This window comes from Triturus cristatus, chromosome 2_2 (genome assembly GCF_964204655.1).
Source record: "Triturus cristatus chromosome 2_2, aTriCri1.1, whole genome shotgun sequence".
Taxonomy (NCBI): Eukaryota; Metazoa; Chordata; class Amphibia; order Caudata; family Salamandridae; genus Triturus; species Triturus cristatus.
This window is the reverse complement of record NC_140582.1, coordinates 1,003,340,634-1,003,362,105: the sequence shown is the minus strand read 5'-3', so window position 1 is coordinate 1,003,362,105 and position 21,472 is coordinate 1,003,340,634. Positions and strand designations below refer to the sequence as shown.

Sequence of the window (21,472 nt, the reverse complement as noted above, 5' to 3'; positions counted from 1 at the left end):
AAAGCAAGATGGAGATCGGGCAAAGGTGAAATCGACCCGACGTGGTGCAGTCCCCCAGTCTAACAGCATGGACCGCTACACCCTCCAGAAGGGATCTCCCGAGGTGCCGCGTAAGTCCCCGGAGGGCCCGACTGATGCTCCTGCTCTGCCCGCGGACCTGACCCTGCGAGACGTGATGGGCGCCATCGCTGAGATGAAGGCCTCGGTGGACCAGCGCTTTGATACACTGGCGCAGAAAATTGACTCGGTCCTTGTGGATGTTGGCCTGGTGAGGGCCGATTTATCCAAGACTAATGACCGGGTTGATTCGTTGGCCCACACCACATCGGGCCTCACGACGGATGTGGCAGCCCTCCAAAAGGAGGTGCGCCGGCTTGGCCAGGCGAGAGCGCTGATGGATCGTCGCCTGGAGGATTCTGAGGGTCGGGCCCGGAGGAACAATGTCCGTATTCTCGGGGTGCCTGAGGGGCGGGAGGAGGCGGCGGCAGATCTATTCGTGGAAGACTTGATTCTTACCCACCTCCAGCCCCGGGGACTGAGTAAATTCTTCGCGGTGGAGCGGGCCCACAGGGTTCCCGGGGGAAGGCCTAAGCCCGGAGCCCCCCCGAGGCCTCTCATCGCCCGGATTTTCAACTTCCGAGACAGAGACGCTATCCTGCAATCCTCCAGACTACAAGGGCCGGTCAGACTCGACAATATGGATATAAATTTTTATCCTGACTTCACCCCAGCGGTCCAAAAGCAGAGACTAAGCTTTCTCGGAGTCAAACGTCGTCTACGGGACCTCAATCTCAAGTACGCTATGCTTTTCCCGGCTAAGCTGCGGGTGGAGTTGGATGGCCGTACGCACTTCTTTGATCGTCCTGAAGCAGCCGGGGACTGGTTAGATACTTTGCCTGGGGATCGGGATCAGGGGGGTGGGGGGGGAGCGGTGGGGGGAGAGGGCCCGCCGGATCAGGACTGAGGGCCTAATATTATGCCTCGCTCTGGACAACATTGATGTCACGTTAGACTGTTCACCTGTTTGAGTAAGTCTCCTCCTGTGGAGGTCGTGTGGGGTCTCTTGGGGGTTCTCCCTCCTCCTCTGGGGGTTTAGTTAGTTTCACCATCTATGGGGCGACAGGCACACTGCACTTTGGGGGGGCTGTTTGGGCTCATGCAGGGGTGCAGGGAGGGGGGAGTTCTGTTGGGGGGGGGAGTTGGGGTGGGGTGTTGTTGTTCGTTTTCACCACAAGGCAAACCCTTTTCTGTATTGGTTTTAAGGTGCTCTCCGGGGGACGATTGATGGCTTCTGTGTGTTATGGGGGGTAGGGAGTTGACTTTGTTGTCCTGGAACGTCAATGGACTGGGGGATAGGATCAAGCGAGGTGTGGTCCTGCAGTATTTGAAACGAATCTCACCCGATGTAGTCTTCCTGCAGGAGACACACCTTATTGGAAACTCTTTCTGCGCCATGAATCGGCGTGGCTATCGTTTGGTGGCCCACTCGGGCTTCACGTCGGGCTCACGGGGTGTGGGCATTATGGTGAAGAACTCGCTCCCGTTGGAAATTGATGAGGTGCGCCATGATGATAGGGGGCGCTATGCTGTTTTAGTTGGGAGAATGGAAGGCAAAGTGGTGGTTTTTGTATCGGTATACGTCCCACCGGGGTTGCAGGCGACCACTTTTGCAGACCTGGGGCGCCTCCTCCTGGGCCTTCCGGGGGGACTCCTAGTGGTTGTGGGGGACTTCAATGCGGTGGTTTCTGGGACTCTGGATCGTCACCCCCCTAGGGTCCTCCCCCGGGCCCAGGCGTGGCTACCTGGCCTCTTGGATACACTGGGATTGGTGGACTGCTGGCGCTTAAAACATCCCACGCAGCAGCAGTACACCTTCCACTCGGGGGCACATGGTAGCCTCTCACGGCTTGATCATGTCCTTGTCCCGGCGGCCTATGCTGGGAGTGTGGGGGAGGTGCGCCATCTGGCGCGGGGTATTTCAGATCACTCCCCGCTCCTGTTCCATTTTGATGTCCTTCCGAGGGGTGAGGGCAGGGTAGTTCCCATCAATGCCTGGTACCTGCGCGACCCCACTATTCGCGCTGCTGTGATTAAATCCCTGCAGCGATACTTTGATGAGAATGTGGGGTCCACTCCTTCGGCTATCTCCTTGTGGGAAGCCTTCAAGACAGTTCTCAGAGGAGAGGCCCTGTCCCTCATTTCCCATGCCCGGAGGCGCGAGCGGGAGGAGGTTACCCGGGTGGAGGCCGAAATTGCTGAATTGGAGGGTGATTTAGAGGGCGGAGTGACGGATGCTGCACTGCATGTCCTACAACTTAAGCAGGCGGCCTACAGGGCCCTCGTTACGGAGGCGGCCAGGGGCCTCAGCAGGGAGCAGCAGGGGCGACTGTATGATGTGGGTGATAAGGCGGGCAAGTTGATAGCGTGGTTGGATAAAAAGGAGAGAGTGAATCGTGTGGTCCCGCTGATTGAGAGGACGGATGGTGTGAGTGTCACCGAGCCAGAAGAAATTGTCTCCTGTTTCGCGGATTATTTCCGCGAGGTGTATTCTCCGGTCTCTCCTTGCTCGGAGGAGGACTCCCATTCCCTGCTTAGGGATATCGCGCTGCCTTCCCTCTCGGAGGAGGACAGGGTGTCGTTGGATGCCGCTCCTACATCCGACGAAATTGCCCTCGCCATACGTTCGGTTGCCTCTGGCAAGGCCATGGGCCCAAATGGCATCCCTATCGAGTTATATAAGTTGCGACCAGATGTGCTGGCGCCCCACCTCCGCGCGATGTTCCTGGCGGCCCACTCGCTGGGCTCCCTCCCGCCGGACCAGCGTCTGGCTACTATCGTGGTGATCCACAAGGAGGGGAGGCCTCGGGACCGGGTCACATCCTATCGGCCTATCTCGCTTTTGAATGCGGAGCCCAAAATTCTCGCCAAAGTGCTGGCCAATCGGCTGGTCGGCGTGGTGGGCGACCTGGTCCACCAAGACCAGTCCGGCTTTATCCCCCATCGCAACACAGCCCTTAATCTGCGGCGCTTGCACAGGGTGCTCGCACGTGTCCCATTCGTGCGGGAGCCGGCCATTTTGGCGTCCTTAGACGCCACTATGGCGTTTGACACGCTGGAGTGGCCATACATTTGGGTGATGCTGGCGAAGTTTGGATTCGGCCCGGGCTTCATCAGTTGGGTCAAACTGTTGTATTCGGGCCCATTGGCGCAGGTGGTGGTGAATGGAAGAGTTTCGGCCCCATTCGAGCTGGGTCGGGGCACGCGACAGGGCTGCCCCTTGTCGCCGCTCCTGTTTGCGCTGGCCTTGGAGCCCCTGGCGGAGTGGCTGCGGTGGCACCCCTCCATCCGTGGTCTCCGTTGGACCCCCGAGTATGAGGACCGTGTGTCCCTATACGCTGACGACATCCTTTTGTATCTAGCCTCCCCACGTAAGTCACTCATAGTCCTGGTTGATGTTTTACGTTCATTCGGCCGGAACTCAGGCCTTGTCATCAACTGGGCTAAATCATGCGTGTATGTGCTCACTGGGGAGGCTCCGGTCCTTCCGCCGGGTTGTCCGATTCAGATTGCCCCTCAGGGGTTTCGATACCTGGGTGTCTACATTACTCTGGACCCAGAGGCTCGCTACGAGCGGAACTTGCTTCCCCCTCTCCAGCACTTGAAGGAGGACGTCGTGCGTTGGCGGCGCCTGCCGCTTTCGCCGCTCGGCCGGGCGGCGTTGTTTAAGATGATGTCGTTGCCTCGTTTCTTATACGCTCTCCAGAACACTATGGATCCAGTCCCGGCGCGCTACTTCCGTGAGGTGGAGAGTTTACAGCGCCGCCTGTTCTGGGACGGGAGGCCGCGGATTGCTCTGGCGAAGTTGACGCTCCCATGGTATGACGGGGGGATTGCCCTCCCGGACATTAAACGGTATTACTGGGCCTCCCAGCTAGCTGCAATTAACCATGGCCTCTATGGGCCCGCCTTGAACCCGGCGTTTGAGATGGACAAGATGCTACTGCCCGGTGGCGACCACAATCGAGCGCTCTACTCTGGCGCGCCCGATGCTCGCTTGACGGGACCTACGCGTGTCATGATCAGAGTATGGCATGCGGCTAATGCAGCTATGGGGTGGAAGGACCGTTTGACCCGGGCGTCACCGCTGTATGCGTCTGAGAAGCTGGGCTCTCTCTGGACCTCGAATAGCTTCGTGAAATGGGACATGATAGGCATCAGTAAAGTGGGGGATCTCTGGTCGAGGGGAGGATTTAAAACATTCGAGATGCTGCAGACGGAGTTTCAGTTGCAGGGTAGTGAATACTTTCGATACCTGCAGATCCGTCATGCACTGGGCTCCGTCTTCCCAGACGTCGCCTCCATCCCGGACTCTTCCCCCCTGGAGGATAGAGTGCTAGATGGCCACGTCCCAGATAGTACGATCTCCCTTATTTATAAAAAATTGATTAATGATCGATCGGGCTTGCTGATTGGCCTTCGCGAGGCTTGGGTTGCTGACGGTCTGGAATTGGACGATGAGGACTGGATCTCCGCGGTGGCCTCTCCGAAGGAGGTGGCTATACCGGCTCGCCTTCGCTTCGTCCAGCTCAAAATACTCCACCGGGTCTACATGACGGGACCAAGGCTTCTGCGCATGGGCTACACTGTGGATGGTTTGTGTAAGCGTGGTTGTGGTGCCGTGGCGACCTTCCTGCACATTTTATGGGAATGTCCGAAGGTGGAGCGACTCTGGCGCGGTGTGCACGAGGTCCTGCGAGTGGTTACGCGTGTTGCGCTGCTGCCGGAAGCGAGGAGATGCCTGCTGAATGTGTGGGAACCAACTGACTACTCGGCTCCGCAAACGTGGTGGGTGACTCTGGGATATATGATTGCTAAGCGTGACATTGCGCAACTGTGGGGATCCCAGAACCCCCCGACGGTGTCGGCCTGGAAAGAGCACATGGACTGGTGCATGTTTCGAGAAAAGGTGGTGTATGTGGCGAGGGGTAAGCCTGTGACATGGGTGAAAGTGTGGGGCCCCTGGAACGCCTACCGTGGGAGTATTTGCGCGCCACCATTGCTGCCTGCTGCCTCACCAGCCCCGTCCCCTTAGCTGACCCCTTCCCCTAGCCCCGGGTACAGGTTCCCCCAGTCCTCGCTCTGTTTCCCTCCCCCTCTTTGGACTCCTCTAATAGTTGGGGTTCCCCCTTTTGGGAGCACGTGCTGTTACTTTCGACTGTAGGGTAGCCTTGTGGGTGTTGTTTTTTTTTGTTGTTGTTTGTATAAAATGAAACCGCACTGTGACGTATTATGGCTGTGGCCCATGATGTTGATGACTCCTGCTTATGCTCCTTTGTAATGCCAAGGGTTCTATGAACGTATGCCATATGTTTCTGCCATTTCTAGCGGCCGGCCGGAAGGTTGTGGGCCCATAATTGTATCTTATTGAGATTTGTAATAAACGGTTTAAAAAAAAAAAAAAAAAAATCTCTGTTTCTTTTTATCTTCTGCTCTTGAGCTAACTATCTTTCTTACTTTTTTCTTTTTCTCTATATACAATGTTGGAATCAATGGCTCGGATTCATTTATCATATTTCTTATGTCTTTCTTCCTCTTTGAAATTGTATGTCTTTAAAATTAGTTTCATGGAATGTTAGAGTATTGAATTCTCCCATTAAACGGCAACGAGTTTTAACACATTTAGCTAAATTGAATTCTGATATGGTCTTTTTGCAAGAAACGCATCTCATTGAAATTGAATCTTTGAAATTTAAAAGAGGTTGGGTAGGAGAAGTATTCTTTTCACAAGGGGACGGTAAACGCTATGGAGTCATGATACTTTGTCGGAAATTGCTCCCAGTTAAACTCATTTCACAAGACTCGGATGCTGATGGTAGATGGTTAAATATCAAACTGTCTCTTAAAGGTGTTCCTGTCTCTCTTTTGAGTGTGTACGCACCCACCGGTGGGGATACTACTTTTTGGCATACCCTAGCTAAGCAAATTACTCACTGTATTGAAGATAATTTTATATTGGTGGGTGATTGTAATCAGATTTATGACCCGTTTGTGGATAGATGTTCCAAAGTTTCCTTTACCCCCAACAAGCCTCATAAATCTTTTGTTCACACCATTACTCAACATAAACTCCTGGATGCTTGGCGACTGTGTAATCCGATGACTAGAGAGTATACCTTCTATTCGCCAGCTCATCAAACTCAGTCATGAATAGACTACATCTTTGTTTCACATAATATCTTGCAAACCCTCACACACGCAGAAATTGGTCCCATTCTCTTATCAGATCATGCCCATGTTTCAATTGGAATTGACATACTACCTAAAATTAGTGTACCTAGAAGATGGCGCTTTAATAATTCCCTCCTTTTAGATTCAATTTTTACAACCTCTTTCATCACTTTTTTTAATGAATATTTTGCTATAAATCATAGTAACTCTTTGCCATTTTCAACTGTTTGGAATGCTTTTAAAGCTTCAGCTAGGGATTTCATCATTGGGTATGTGGCCCAAAAACGAAAAAAGGCACGCAAGATTACACATGATCTTCTTCTTGATATTAAGAGATTGGAGCATACGTACTACACATCACAATCGGAAGAATGCCTTACAGCTCTTATAAATGCCAAAATGCAATTAAATAAAAGGTCCACGGATGATGCCTCATTATACCTTTTAAAGTCTAGTGCAAAATTTTACGGAGGCAAAAATAAAGCAGGGAAAAAATTGGCTAATTATTTAAAAATCCGTCATAACAAATTGAATATTGAATCTATATATGACGAGAACTCTGTTCTCAAATTTAAGGACTCCGAGATATTAAGCAAGTTTTCTCTTTTTTATAAATCTCTATATGCATCCAAAACGCATCCTACACACCAATCATGATCACATTTTTTCACTACTATTCAAAAAGCTCATGGCAATCCTGATGACCTAGATTCCCGGGAAGCTGACCTAACACAACAAGAACTTTTCAAAGCCCTCTCTCTTCTTAAAAAAGACAAAGCACCTGGACCTGTTGGTTTTACTGTCGAGTTCTATATGTACTTCTCCAAACTCCTACTGCCTAAATTATATGCCCTGGTAAATTATTTTTGTTCACTAGATAGGATCTCTGGCTGCTTTTCCAAGGCACACATATGTCTTATTCCTAAGGAGGGGAAAGACCCCCAACATTGTAAAAACTATAGGCCTATCTCCTTAGTCAACATCGATTACAAAAAAAATTACAAAGCTTTAGCTGTACGTTTAGACTCCTATCTACCGAATTTATTGGGTAAAGAGCAATCCAGTTTTGTTAAAGGGCGTGTCATAATGGATAACAAATGACTTATTTTGATGTTCTATCTAAGTCATCCCACCTAAAACATCCCTTGGCAGCCATAGCATTAGACGCAGAAAAAGCGTTTGATAGAGTAGAATGGGACTACTTGTTTTACACTCTCAAATGGTTTGGCTTTGGTCCTAAATTTATATCTCTGATATCCCTCCTATATTTTAATCCTCGTGCTGCATTTTGCGCTAATGGCTTAGTTTCTCCTTTTTTTGATTTGAGTAGAGGAGTGCGACAGGGGTGCCCCCTTCCTCCTTTCCTTTTCAATTTGGCTCTAGAACCCTTTTTGTGTAAATTACGCCAAAATCCAAATTTATATGGTTTCCAAACACCTAATTCCCACATTAAACTTGCAGCTTATGCTGATGATATTTTGCTTTTTATGTCAAAACCGGAAGAGTCAATTCCTGCTTTTTTGACGGAAGTGAAGTCTTTTTCCCTAATAACTGGCTACAAATTGATTAATGACAAATGTGAGATTCTGCCCCTCACTAAGTATACATTTAAACCAGATTTTAGTGCATCTAACTTCACGTGGAATCCCAGGCATATTAAGGATTTAGGACTATATTTTACTGATAAATGGCATCCTCTTTACTTATCCTGGTGGGGATGATTAGATACTATAAAGATGATGTTGGCTCCTATAGTCTTATATACTATCTCTAATATCCCAGTTATTATACCTGCTAATTTATTTAAGAAAATTAATTCTATCCTTTCCTCCTTCTTGTGGAATAACAAAAAGCCTTGAATGTCTTTATTAAAGTTAACTCGACCCAAATCAGAAGGTGGAGTGCGATTCCCAGACTTTGCGGCCTATCAGAGAGCTTTTCTTTTGCGTCAAGCCTCCTTTTGGTTACTTGCTTCCACAGATGATTGTCCTCTTTGGACTTCACTTGAACGTCTATTTTTATCTCCCTTCTCCTTTCACGAATATCTTTTTTTCTCATGAAAACCTCAGTCCCTCTACACCCCCATTATTAAGACCACCTCCAAACTCCTGGAATCAACTCTTAATTCCACTTGTGTTACCTTAGACTCCTTTCTTAACTCACCAATTTGGCATAACAAAAACCTACTCATTCGTAATAAACCCTTCCATTGGAGGTCTTGGAGACAAAGGGGAATATCATGGGTGCATCAATTGTTCTCAGGTCCTGATTTTATACCATTTTCCTTACTTAGTACATCGTTCAATCTCCCTGCCTCATTTATCCATAAGTAGTACCTCCTTAAGAAAGCAGTGATGGACACATATATCCAGCTTTCCACTTTAGCTGAGACCCCTAGTTTACCAGATACTTCCTCGTGTCTCCACACTCTGTTACAGTCCCAGCCTAAAGCTTCTACCATTTACAATTATCTACAAATTGCGTCCCCCGACAGACCGAAGTCCAAAGTTGAACAATTATGGGAACGGGACCTTATAATTTCGTGGCCCTTATCACTTTGGGACAAAATATGGCTCAAAATACGTAATTCCTCCAGGGCAGCTAACACAACACAAACATTGTTTTTCGTATATAATAGGCTTTTATTTACACCTGCCACTTTAAGCAAAACCTTTCTGACTGTACCAGACTTATGTTGGACATGCTAATCTTCCAATGCTGATTTATTCCATATGTTATTTTATTGCCCATGTGTATATACTTTCTGCCAGCGAGTCTGGTCCCAAATTATTCGAATTTATGGTACTAAGTTTACTTTTTCTTTTACACATGTTTTTCTTGGAAGCTGGTCGCATATTTGGGAAAATTCTAAGTTTAATATCAAAATCATTGATTTGTTAATTGCGGATGCTCTTCAACAAATTACCACAAACTGGAAAGACTGTACGAAGATTTCTTATAAGGCTTGGTGGTATGCTGTGTGTCAGAACCATAGATTAGATACCTCTTTTGTTTATCCTTTACATATAGCAACGAAACGTTTACATTTTTGGTCACCTGTTACAATGTTTATTGATGCTAGTGCCCAACGGCACACTTTGCCGCACCCACTCCAGCAAGAGGCCCCTAAACCACCTTGAAACTCCCAAACGTTCCTATACATGTTTTTATTTTATTGCAGCTTTTGCTCCAACTACGATGTTTTACCTTTTCTTTATCTATTTATTGGCCGATTTCATTGTCCTTGTAAGATGGATGCATAATGTAATGACAGAACCTGATATCTTGTATTGTATGATGACACCTTAATTGTTTCAATAAAATATCTTCTGAACTTTAAAAAAATAATTGGTTGTTAATGAATTTTAATTATTTAATTGGCAATTATTTTTAGTAATTGTGTAATTCATTTTAGGTGTGTGTTATGGTGTTTATAGGAGTAAAGGGTGGAAAGTAATTTTTGTTTAATTAATTGATTAATAGTTGTTAATTAATGTTAATTATTTGATGATTACTTTGGGTAATTGTTTATTTGTTGTTTTTACTTTTAAAGAGGTAAAGGGTGGGTATCAAATACATTTCGAATATTTAAATATTAGTTGTTAATAGTAAACGTTTTTAATTTAAAAATAAGTTGTAATTGTGTTTTATTATTTTATAGTTTAATTTAGGTGTGTGTTGTGGATATTATTGTGTTAAAGTGTGCGTTGTCAATTAATGTTTATTAGTTTTCTTATTAATAAATTTTTTTTGGATTATTAATTATGTGAATTATGGAAATACATTTAATTAACATTTTTGTGGTGTTTTTGTTATTGGTGTGGTGTTTTAGGGTAAGAAATCAAATAAATAAATTTATGGTTTTAATTAATTCTTTTGTTTATAAATATTTTCAAGTTTAAAAGAATTATTTTTTATGAATTTATTTTATAATATATAATATTTGTAGGTTTTGTTATATGTCATTAATATTGTACTATGTGTTCTTTTTCTATGTTTAAGATATTTGATTTTAGATTTTTGTAATATTGTTTATGTATTTTTATGATTTTTTAAAAATGTTAATATATATATTTTTAACTGTTTGAGTGAAAATAGTAAGTTTTGTTTCTTCGCTGTCCAACACTTTCCCTAATGTTGCACTCACTGGATTGGGAATAGTAATTTTTACCTCTCCTCTACCCGGCACTTTCTCTACTGTTGCACTCACTGGAGTGGGAATAGTAATTGTTACCTCTCTGCTATCCAGCACTTCCCCTACTGTTGCACTCACTGGAGTTGGAATAGAAATTTTTACCTCTTCGCTATCCAACACTTTCCCTACTTAGGTGCTATTCGCTCATTTTTAGATAAACTATACCATATTTGATGACCCTTATCTTGGATACTAACAGAGAAAATACTCATAACGAATATTTCTGACAACATTCTGGTGAGATCCCATTTATTTACCTATTAATTCATATTGAAAATATTATGATTGAGTTTTCTCACCTGGATTATGTTTAATTGTATTCATATCAGCTATATGTGGTATTATATCACGTTCTGATTTGTTCTATTTCTCCCTTCACCTCCCTTTTCCTTTCTCCCCTAAGTGAGGCAATTGACCTTATGGTCATATGATTGTAAATAGTATTAATTTGTAAACATCGGTTTTTCTTAAATTTGTATATATATATGTATTATAAAGGATTACAATTGTTGTGATGTTGATCAGTTGTGTCTATATGTGTTGTTTGACATGGTGTATTAACTGTTTTCATATATATATGTTTGTGATTTAAGATTTAGTGCCATGAATGTGATAGGATTATAATGTCTTTCTTTATCATATGTTCATGTTTGTATTTATGTTGTTATTTATACGTTGTTTTATGTTGTTTGCAGCCCTGATGAAGTTCCGTTAAAAAGGAACGAAACGCGTTGGCTGTTGCTTTTATGTTGCATACAAAGAAGAATAAAGTATTACTTTGAATTAACTCGTACTCACGAAGTTGTGACTTCATGCTTGGTGCCACCTCCAACTTTCTTCAGCCAACACTTTCCCTACTGTTGCACTCACTGAAGTGGGAATAGTAATTTTTAACCCACCGCTATCCAACACTTTCCCTACTGTTGCACTCACCGGAGTGGGAACAAAAATGTTTACCCCTCAGCTATCCAACACTTATCCTACTGTTTCATTCAGTAGAGTGGGAATAGTAATTTTACCCTTCTACTATCCAACACTGTCCCTACTGTTGCACTCTTTGGCGTGGGAATAGTCATTTTTGCCCCTTAGCTATACATCACTTTTCCTACTATTGCTCTCACTGGAGTGGCAATAGTAAATTTTACCAATCCGCTATTTAACACTTTGCCTACTGTTAAAGTCATTGGAGTTGGAATAGTAATTTTTACCCCTTCGCTGTCCAACACTTTGCTTACTGTTGCACTCACTGGAGTGGGAATAGTAATTTTTACCCCTCCTCTATCCAGCACTTTCCCTACTATTGCACTCACTGAAGTGGAAATAGAAATGTTTACCTCTCCGCTATCCAACATTTATCACAGTGTTGCACTCAGTGGCGTGGGAATAGTAATTTTTAACCCTCTGCTTTCCAATACTTTCCCTACTGGTGCACTCTTTGGAGTGGGGATAGTAAGTTTTACCCCTCCGCTATCCAAAACTTACCCTACTGTTGCACGCTTTGGAGTTGGAGTAGCATTTTTTTCCCCTCCGCTATCCAACACATTCCCTACTGTTGCACTCACTGGAGTTGGAATAGTAAATTTAATTCCTCCACTATCCAACACGTACCCTACTTTTGCACTAACTGGAGGGGGAACAGTTATTTTTACCCCTTTGCTATCCAACACTTTCCCTACTGTTGCACTGATTGTATTGTGAAATGCAAGTTTAAATATTTTTCTAATAGTTTAATGTTTTTATTTATTATGGATTTTCGTTGTTTTAATATTTTAAATCATTAATATATAGTTGTATTTTTTATATTATTTTAAACTTTTAACACAAATCAAACTCAATAGTTAATTGTTTTAATGTAAATATATATGTTTAAATTATTATGTGTGTGTTTTTATTTTTTAATAACTTTATTTGTTATATTTTATTAAAATGTATAGTACATTTATTTTATTTTGGTAATATTATATTTAATATTTAATATATTTAATATATATATTATTTTATATAATATTTATATAAAAGTCGATATTTTATACATCTATATGTTTTACACCAATATTTTTTAGTAGATATTTTTATACTTACCTGTTTAAGTAAAGGAGTCAATATTTTTGTTGTTTATATTTTTAACTCAATATTTTTAACATCGATATTTTTTACATCGATGTTGTGTCAGTGGACCAAAAGCAATTTATTCGAATTTGGCAAGCCTCTCCTGCATTGTCTCTTTCATTGTATACTAGTATACCCTCCCTACTTCCTACCACTGATGGGATGCTTAACTGCTTTCTTGTATGATAAATCTGATGGAATCTGAAAGGTTTTCTAAAGCAGTGGAACCCATCAGTGCCATGAATAAATAACCCTATTAATAGAATAATTACAGCTGATTGTTTGAGAAATTCTCCTCGCTGCACAGGTCGACTGTAGAGTTTATAACAGTCAGATCTTTACTAGCGTTAGTGTTTCTGTAACTTATCTGACTGCAAATGGGTTTATATTAGATTGTTCGTTGCATGTTTTGGCCTGTCTGTGAGTTCCAATGCACTCAGCCAACACAGGTGCAGTTGGAAGACATAGGACGAGGATATACTAGAAGTGGGCTTCTTTTCTCTATATCAATAAAGTTCAACTTGAATTTCCATTTGTCTACTGCGATTGTCTTCCATAGGATAGGCCAACTATTGTAAGAAGTGGAATGATACTCTGCCTTAAGTTGTGGGACCCTTGCCCTGCTGTCACTGTGAACACATTAGTGAATATAAGGTGTGATCGTATTAATCTATTGTATGTTAATGGAAGTGGTGATGCCCTTACTTAACAATTTCACACTACCTTTCCAATAGCCAGAGAGTTATTCGTTATGTCAACTGTGCCTGTCATCAATATGACCTAGAGGTGAGGTGCAGAAACATGCTAAAGGCTATTGGACTCAGTAGTTTTAAAAATAAGCCTTGGTTACTTAACACAATTCTGTGTGAAAGTGTTTGAAAGTCACAGTCCACTAAAAGTTATGTTCTGAAATTAAACACCAAATCAATGCATCTAAAATAGTGTTGGGTAAATGATCATTTAATTTTAAATATACCATATAAAATATAGCTGTCTGTAGGTCTCAACCGTGATTACGAAAGTAGCATAGGTTGCTATGTTAGATTGATGAGCAAGAGAGAGAGCGCAAGCGAGCAGGAGTGAGCGAGTAAATTAGAGAGATTTATGACATCCATATCATGTACTGCAATGGGAGCATGTGCGTGTAAGAAGTTCAAGTACCATGGTTTGAGGAGTGGCCCTTTCTTAGCCGTACAAATGTTTTAATGACTAGTGAATTCAACCCGATCCATCAGGTCAACTGAAAAGAGGAATTGTACAACTCAAAAAATGCACAAGCTTCTGCAGATTTTTCAAAATAAAATGTGTAAAGAATATAACAAACTCTCCTGTAACTGCAGACATTGACACCAGTCACGCTAGTAATCAGCAAACACTTTAAACTGCTGCTGTTAAGAACTTTCCCACTGCCACCCACCTCTTCACCACCCATTTGCACAATAAGTATGACGACAACAGTACTTTTTTTTTAAAGTAATAGAACATCTGAAGTAGAGATGGGGCCTCTGTAAATCTACCATTTTGCCTTTTATTGCAATGCTAGGAGAACTCCTCTAGAATTGAGGGCCTTGGTTCCCTTATTAACTGTACTCTTTGCTCAATTTAGAGAACAGCACTATTCTATGCATTTCTGCCAGGAGGTGTTGACCATATTTTGAAAGTAAAGATTGGTATTTCAGAAGAAAGGGCCAACACTGTAACAAACATTAACAAGGCCAGGGCAGTGAAACCTATTGGCTGTGCCAATGCCTCTCTTATATGATAGTTACCATGAAAGCATGCACATCCACTGCAAACCAATTAAAGATGACCAGGGTGGTTGTGCATGTATCAGTGGTGCCCATCTTTGAAAGAACACCGTTTGAATTGTTTGCTTATATAATACAGGATGTGTGTGTGTATGTGTGTGTGTGCTTGTGTGTGTGTGTGGGTGAGGCGGAATGGGGGAAGCAACAGCGAGGCTGGGAGTGGAAGGAAGCAACACAGAGTACGGAGTGGGAGGCAAAGTGACAGAGGAAGCAGCACAAGGGTGAGAGTGGAGAACAACACATGCCCTCCCATAATGCTTAAAGGAAAGTAGTTATTTGAATGTAAGCAGAGCTGGTTGTGGAAGAAAGAAAGTCAACTGGTCAGAACACTGTGAGACCTACATAGTACTGTGCAGGACAAAAACAAGAACACGTAAGAGAGCCATCAGATTAAGAGGACACAACTGAGATAAACAACAGAGCTATCCAATCATTAGTGAGCCGTGGTGGCCCAAATCACACAGTAGATATACTGGAAACAATAGGTCTGGCTGAGAGATAGGTAAAAGTGTTAGTAGCTGAGACCTAAAAAATTGACAGATTTATTAGAAATCGATGCTGAAGTTTTTGTAAATGAGGATACAGCCAAGCAAAAAAGAGATCAATCAGGTACAATGACAGCACAATTCATGTGGGTTAAATTAGAGAAATGAGCAACAGGATGATAGCTATGGGGTGCGGTTTGAGGGGCACATCCAGTCCCTATTGATTTTTGGGCACACACAAATGGATGCAACTTTCATGATTGCCAGAGTTAGTGAATGAAACTTTTATATCAAAGGATTTAGAGCAATTGTTTTCTCCTCATGGTAAATTGAGGATGAACTAATGAGCCAGGCCAGTCTTCATTCAGCAGAGTACATACATGGTTTGAGAGTTATGTAGTGCATGAACTATCCTAAACCTTCTCACGGGTTTCATTTCATCTTGCATTAGAAACCAGCAACTATAAAGAATTTCATAAATAGACCTTCTCAGAAGAGGAGGTAATGAATGACTCATGATGGAGTCTGCTCCTTTTTCACACTCCAGAGCAGGTTTAATACTAGTTGGGTACCTGTGATTCTGGGGACATCCTGGGGACACTGACAACATCTTAGTAGAGTTTCTATAGTCTTAAGTGCACATTACGAAGACATCACAGCAGTGTTGTTATGATTTTAATGACACATTGCTAGCAATTCTCAGCAGGGAGGCACTGTTCATAATGGCACAGTACCAGCAATTCCCAGTAGAGCTGCAATACTCGTAAGGGTTGCACAGTGCGTTACAATAGGACAGCATTGCTGTTAATTGCAGAGTGCCCTCGGAATGTAGGAGTCTAACAAAGATTTAAATGAGAGAGTAGCAGCATTTCACAGCGCGGCAGTCTTGGATCTTTACTGAAAGTAGAAAAGCATTTCCCAACTGTGATACTATACGTTTAGTGAAACACTTTCCAAATGGCATCTACACATATAGCATAGTATCTACAATTGTAGAAAGTGTTGTCTTTTAATGACACAGTCACACCACTTGTTGGAAGACACAGTTAGTTGCCTAATGACTGAATACACATAGTGTAAACTCTTCTCTCACTCTTCGGATTATGTGAGATGCACACTGGTGAACAATGACTGAAACTTGCACAGCTGTCTTAGGCTTTCTATAAAAGATTTCAGAATCTGGTATATGCTACGATCTTCTGATTCCTTGATCGTAAACTTCCAGGGGCCGTATTGTTCCAGGCGAACAACAGGTGTTTTCTCCACTATTTTTCAACCATATGGTGGGGCCATAGATGCTTGTGCAGTCCCTTTCTGTATCACAGATTGCACCAGTACTAAATATGCACCAGCACAATCTTAAGGAGGTGTTCCCTCATTTGCATGTACATTTAGAAATCCTTTACACATGAAGCATAGTAGAGATGCTTGTACACAGGGTAAGAAAAATGCGCACCACATAGAGTTGGTAAAATCACTCTCAGACCCAGCATCTTAGTAACTTTGGCTTTGATGCATCCTTGAGCCAATCTGATATACTATAGTCCTTTTCTTTCACTGGCAAACTATTTTCTGTAACTATGTCATGCTTACAGGCAGGTGCAAAGGCTGTAGACATCATGAAGCGATGGGAAGGTTGTCACAGTTCTTCTCTACATTATTCTTTATGCTTATGAGTCACTTTTAGGCACAAGTTGTATCCTTCCTATAGATACACACTTCTCGTCATGGTACAATAGGTCAGATAGTGGCTCACTGTCTCACTCAACTTCCTCTGTCACTACCAGGATGTTCAGAGTAAAGTCTCTCCGAAGGTTTAGCATCAGCTAGTTCACAAGGAACACCATCTTTGTTTTCACTGTGCATCTGGGTCCAACAGGTATTTCACCTCAGAAATCCTCTGTACCCACTTTATTTATCCCCGGAAGCTCTGAGACAAATGGGCTTCAGCATCAACACCTCCTGCCTTCCTCATACCCAGTGCGGGTCAATTTATGGGCCTACCATTCCTTCATCAACTGCTGGCTTGCCTAAAGTTTTCTTTCAGCTGACCCATGCTCTGCATCATCATCTCAATGAGGCAAGTCACAGAGTCCACCATATCCTTGAGAGGTGCCTTAGATGTTCTTTTGATACCTACCTTAATTGTGACCACAAACTGGGTGACCAAATAGGTGATCAAAATTAATTAACCCAACTCCTTTCTTTGAATTTTCCTGTAGGCGAATGAAATGCGTGTCTAGAAAAGATCCATTGTTCTCCTGCAGTACTCCACCAGAGTTCCCATCATGATCTTAAGAAGAATCTTGCTAAACCATTGCACTAACCTACTGGATGGCGAGTGGTGTGCTACAGTGAACTAGTAGGTCACACCATCTTGCTCCCACTTCTATCTCATGTATGATCAGATAATGTTTGTTCCCTGGCCAGAGATCACAGTCTTGGGAAATACAACCATTATAAAGATCTCTAGATGTGCCCTGGCTACTACTTTAACAGTGCTCCTCAGAGGCACCACCTCTGGATGGCTAGTGGCATGATCCACCACAACTCTGATTTACAGTTGTTGCCTAATTCTGATGGGTGTCAATGCTCACCCCTTAAAATGGTAAACATACCGGTGGCAGAGCAGCAGATGGTGCATTGATCTTACCTCTTCACTTACCACTGAATTTGCAAGTAGGACATGTTCCCCAGGACCTCTCTATGTCTCAGCAAATCGCTAGAGAGTATAACAGAGTCTAAACTATTCTGGGTCTTTTTAATGCTCAAGTATCCTTCTAAATGCCAAATGAGAACAGGATGTTCCTGTGCACTAAAGGGATCATTAGCTTCTTGCTGGCTCAGGATTAATGGGATCGCTGTACAGTAGTCCATCCTCCCAGGCAACATAATGCTGTCCAGGCACTCCTTTACTCACCTGTTGCTGGTTTTTATCCTCACTTCCCACAAGTGTAAGGCACTCAACTTGTGACTGGTAGAATTTCTCCCAGATAGATTTTCAAGCTGCTATCAAATCCTGTAGCTCTGGCAGAGACCTAAACTCCAATATCTTGTCCATTTTAGGAGCCTCATCCTCCTCTCTACCTGGAGCAGGTGTGGTGAGGGACACAGCCTGAGCCTTCTCAGAGTTTCCCCTGATCCTTCAACTAACATTCTCTTGTCCTGGCAGATATGGCATGGTCCCAGTGCCTTCCTGTTCTCTGGCCAACGTTAATGAGTTAGACAGATCCATGTTGGCCTCTGAATCTGGTACTACATAAGCTGCAATTAAATAATTTCCAAGGAGACATCTAACACATTGATCATGGCTGTTGTACCATTGACTTCTATTTCAACCCAGGCAAGGGCATCCACCATGTCATCTCCACTGGCTACCAAGCCAGTCCCATTGGCACCAGTAAGAATCTCCTCAAGTTGGAAATACTTCCCCTCAACCAAAGTCTTGCAGGCTCCTGTATCATTCAAGAAAGGAACTTTCCTCCCAGTGAAATATGCTTCAAACACAAATTCAAAGTCCCTTTTTCACATATCGAAATCCACTAGGCTAAGTACCACAGGGCCCTCGTGGGTCCTCTAACTTAAGTAATTGAGTTATTAGATGACAGGAGGGGAAGTCCCCCTTTATGTGAAAAACACCAACTAAAAGATCAAAGTGCCAAACACAGATATCACGTTGCCCGAGACTCGGTGAAAGTCAAAAGTTAAGGCCAACCGGGATGGAGCAATGGTTGGATCCAAGGGGTAGATTGGGCCCGGTATCGGCTTACCTTCCGACTTTAAAGACATTTCTGAAAAAATTCTTGAGAAAGTTGAGTCTCAGCAGAGCAAGGCAGCAGGCTGTATCTGAGGAAGTGTTGTCAACTTTGGACGAGGTCTTGGAAAAAGCTCCAAGCAGAAGAAGCTGGATTTCCAAGCCAATGTGGCTTTCGTCATCAATAGGGTGCTGGTTGTCATTGAGCCAGGTGAAGACTTGGAGTTTTTCCTGGAACTTGGATTCACCCAGATGAGCAAGGCTGTGGGTTGTACCTGAAGAGGGCTCCACAATGCTAGCTACTGCTGGCAAGAACATAGAAGGAGCTACACAGACGTCAGGCCAACTGGCGATGCACCTTAGGTGGATAGTATTGCTGGTATGTCCCAGTGTTCGATCGGTTCTCCTGGCAGATTTTCTTGAAAAGAGTTAGGCAGGAGCAGGACATAAGGGATTATGAATATAAGAGAAGCTGACACTGCACCACTTCTTCCCTGGGTTCCTCTCATGTACCCTTTGCAGAGTCCATCACAGTTTTCACCCTATAGTCCAGTTTCTCTAAGCAGCCTTTAACCCATTTCTAAGGAAGCCATTTTGATCACATCTTCTGCACTACCTTGATGTGTGGAGTATTTAAATATCACATTCCCCGACCAAAGGCAGGATTTCTCTTTCGCACTCACACCAGAGGGAATCACATTTGCAGCAACTGCCTGGTGCACCACTCACCCCTCCAAGAGCTTTAACAGCAACCAGAGACTACTTTAAAAAATACTTTTAAATGTTCAGAACACATGGTACACTGGCATCATCATCATAGAAAGTGAAAATAAAAAGAGCCACTCAAATCCTTTTTCCGTTCACTGAGTTTGGTGCTCACAGGCACAGCACAATAGAAGGAGGTTTTAGAAGGGGTGCTTCTCCATTTTCCAATAATCCCTTTTCCTTGTGTATCTCTGCTTGGTGTGCGACACAAGACTGTAATCCTTAACCAAGGATTCATCCGCTGGACACCAGAGAGTTGAGGAGGGAGTGGCCTGAAAACTTAGTCTTTAATAGTTTTTCGAGCCCCACTGCTGGAAGAATTGGGGTTCTTACCCCAAAACCTCCCTACTCAGGGTGATAGCAGGCACACAAGACATTAAGGTATTTTTTATTACAAAAATGTATGAGGTGGGAGCCATCAGGCTGCACCCTCTCACCCCTAAAGCCCATACAGGATTTCTGCTCTCCTGAGCGGAAATTGGAGGATGTATCCCATCTTCCCTTCTCTGAGAAAACAGATTAGACACTCACTTTTTGGTGATTCAGAACTTTGAAATGGAACAAAGTAGGATAGCTTGGGTCACTCTTTTATACAAATTTTCCAGCCAGAGGATGTCGATCCATTATCTAATGCCCTGCTCTGAGGTGGTTACTTTTCAAATAACATTTTCTAACTGTAATGCAGACACAGTCAGTTGATGGCTCTCACAGCAGGGGGCTGAAGATGCTGCTAAAATATGGGTACAGAGAAGTGTGAAGACTCTGCTGCACTGGGCTGTTATTAGTCTTCCTGAACAATCAGGGAAAGACTAAAAGTGAGGCCTGCCTAAAAACGTCCTTTCCATTAACAACAGAATCTTCTGACTTAACCTTCTCCAACACTAAATGGAAGTGAAAGGGTTGTTAACGGTTATAAATCTAAGTGGAACTTTTACAAGAGTGGGGCTGGTATGCTGCATTCCCTGCACAACTTAAAAAAGGTCTGTTTAGAATGACAAAACCCCATAAGTCAGTATGCTGTCACCACCACCTCATGTCAACAACCCAGAACATGGGCAGTAGTACCATTCTAACAAAAGAAGGCCCACTTTGTGTTCCCCTTACAGTTACAGAACAGGTTCTGAACTCTGGATTCACCATGAACAAGCCAAGGTCTCAGTGCACACGATAGATTAGAGTGACAGGTAAAATAAAAGTCAGGATATTAGTTTTACATACAGCTCAGTTTCTGGAATCCGAACTACATACACATTTACCATGCAGGGGGCATTGCAGTTTAATTCAAATGGCTTTATGCTATTATTCTTCTACACTCTTCAAAAAGATTTATAGATGATACTGAGAAAAATTAATAGAATTCATTTTATGCACATTGATTTTCCAAGAGATTTCTTGCATTTCTTTTTCTGTCTTTATGTCGTGGTCTTGTTCCCTTTTGCTTTCTTTTACACACACAACCCAATAAACATCACACACACATACACACAAGCACTTTTTAGGAAAAGGTGGTAGTTTTAAGTTGTGTTATACAGTTCCTACAGATCTAGTAGGACTGTGTCTTACCATATAATCAGTAATTGCTGGTCTGTTTGGCTACCTCACAGTACTGCATCTAAACTCATAAATCTACAAAGTTGTAGATGTTCTCAGCAACCTAGAAAAGGACTCTAGATTCCCAAGGAAATTGCAGAAACAGAGCTATTCTTTAGTTTTTCACTCATGCATGCTCAAAGTGTCAGAAAGAAAAGATACAGTATTGCATGTTCAAACGTTTATTGAAAAGCTCTAATCTTTGTAAATATAACATGAACGGTGATTATGAAAATTATGAGATACATCTTTCAAATAAAAAATTTTAAAATGGCGAAAAACACAAAAAATTAAACAATGGTAATTGTTCATGATGTTGCTAACATTACTCCTACCAAGTCCTAAAGAATGTATGCTAGGGAGGGCATATAGGGAGTATCCTTCCACTAGGCCTATTGGTGTGACCTAACCCCATACTGTGGTTTTGTCAGCAGCCGACCTTAGTGCATTTCAGAAATGCACTCTGCCTCGGGTGTGCCTCCCTGAACTGTTCTTCTGCTGTCTTCCTTCTTAGGATGAAGGTCGGGGACAGCTGAGC

At 43.2% G+C, this 21,472-nt stretch overlaps 1 protein-coding gene across 1 annotated transcript in view; it reads right to left on the bottom strand.

The window, feature by feature from the left end:
• STK32B (serine/threonine kinase 32B) overlaps positions 1-21,472 on the bottom strand; it is a 1,850,878-nt gene that overhangs the window by 1,251,371 nt on the left and 578,035 nt on the right. The window lies entirely within an intron of this gene.